This window comes from Trichosurus vulpecula, chromosome 1 (genome assembly GCF_011100635.1).
Source record: "Trichosurus vulpecula isolate mTriVul1 chromosome 1, mTriVul1.pri, whole genome shotgun sequence".
In the NCBI taxonomy this organism is placed as follows: Eukaryota; Metazoa; Chordata; class Mammalia; order Diprotodontia; family Phalangeridae; genus Trichosurus; species Trichosurus vulpecula.
In genome coordinates, this window is record NC_050573.1 from 336,632,496 (window position 1) to 336,634,385 (window position 1,890).

Genomic DNA, 1,890 nt, shown 5'->3' on the forward strand with positions numbered 1-1,890 from the left:
GAAATGAAATGATTGAATTAGATGCTTGCTAAAGAGCCTTCCAACTCTAAATTCTATGAGAAAGGGTATCAGCATGTGAATCTCAGTTCAATCAATTAGCATTTATTATTCCCCAATTGATAAATGATCAAAAGATATAAACAGTCATTTTCAGATGAAGTAATAAAAACTACCTACAGTCATCAAAGGGCTATAAAATCATACAAACCCTTTGACCCAGAAATACTCCTACTAGGTCTGTGTCCCAAAAGAAATAAACAACAGGGCATGAAAGAGCGCCCTCGTTGGCTGCGGTTCCTCCTCCTCCGCCCGGTCCTCCTCCTGTCCCTCACTGCCATGCCCGGAGGTCTGCTGCTCAGAGATGAGGCCCCCAACTTCGAGGTTGACACCACGATCGGCTGCATCCGCTTCCTTGACTTCCTCGGAGACTCATGGGGCATTCTCTTCTCCCACCCTTGGGATTTTACTCCAGTGTGCACAACAGAGCTGGGCCGTGCTGCAAAGTTGGCCCCAGAATTTGCGAAGCAGAATGTTAAGATGATCGCCCTTTCTATTGACTCTGTCCAAGACCATCTTGGCTGGACTAAGGATATCAATGCATAAGATGGAGATGAGCCCACGGAGAAGCTGCCTTTCCCAATCATTGACGATCACAACTGGGACCCTGCCATTGAGTTGGGCATGTTAGATCCAGATGAACGAGATGGGCAGGGCATGCCTCTGACAGCTCATGTGGTATGTATTTTTGGCCCCGATAAGAAGTTGAAGCTGTCTATCCTCTACCCAGCAACTACTGGCAGGAACTTTGATGAGATCCTCGGAGTGGTTGATTCCCTTCAATTGACAGATACAAGAAGGTTGCTACTCCTGTTGACTGGAAATGTGGGGATAGTGTCATGGTTGTTCTAACTATCTCTGAAGAAGAGGCCAAAAAATTGTTTCCTAAAGGCGTTTTCACCAAAGAGCTCCCTTCAGGCAAGAAATACTTACAGTACACCCTTCAGCCGTAGGTTACTTCAGCAAGATCATGCTGGGGTCTGGCTGGGCCTCCCTTGAAGATCTCTACCAGAAGGGATACCAGCCTGCCAATCATGTCTTCCTACAGTAATTGATTTAAACATCTTGGGGTGATGGAAGTCAGGAGTCTTTGGGCTGTTCTACTAATGGCTTGTTAAATGAAAATGGCACTAAAAGTCATCCATGATTCTTCTACTTGTGCCTTTACCAGCATTTCACTTGGGTCATAGAACTCCCTTGTTGTTCTGCTGGTTATCTCTGGGATGGCACTGTTTGGGACTTTTAAATCCTTGTGAGATCTGTTGCAGTCTCCATCATCAGCCACCTAGTATGGCTGACATTTAGGAAAGGGACTACTTAGAAGCATTGCAGGAATGAGACTTCTTTAACTGACCTAATAGACAAATCATCTCTTTTTCTAATTATCCATCTGAGGGAGGAGAAGATTTAACACGTCTAGTTTTGAGCTTCACTTCCCTAAGTTTATGACCCAACAACTTGTAATAATTTAGGTGTTTCAGATAGTGTTTTTTCCTCAAATGTTGAGTGTTCTAACCACAGTTAGGAGATTCTTCTCTTTCCAGCAGATAACAGGGAAGCAAAATACAACCTTAAAATATTTTGTAACGTTGGGCAAAAGAGCTTTCTAATTATGTTACAGTATGTAGTTGAGACTACAGAGAACCTGCATAATGCCTGCTAGTGATGTAAAGAGTGGCGGAGGGCCATGATTATGGGTGCCTTTTTAAACAAGTCAAATATCTAGACATGAGGAAAACTCCTCTTAAATATTCATAATAAAATGAAAGCATGTATACTCAAGGGAAAGGAAGGGTTAAAGATACTATTTCTTGACTATAAAATGTTGTCTCT

At 43.0% G+C, this 1,890-nt stretch overlaps 1 pseudogene; it reads left to right on the plus strand.

The window, feature by feature from the left end:
- Positions 1-336: 336 nt before the first annotated feature.
- On the plus strand, positions 337-1,010 carry LOC118834419 (annotated as a pseudogene).
- The last annotated feature ends 880 nt before the right edge of the window (positions 1,011-1,890 follow it).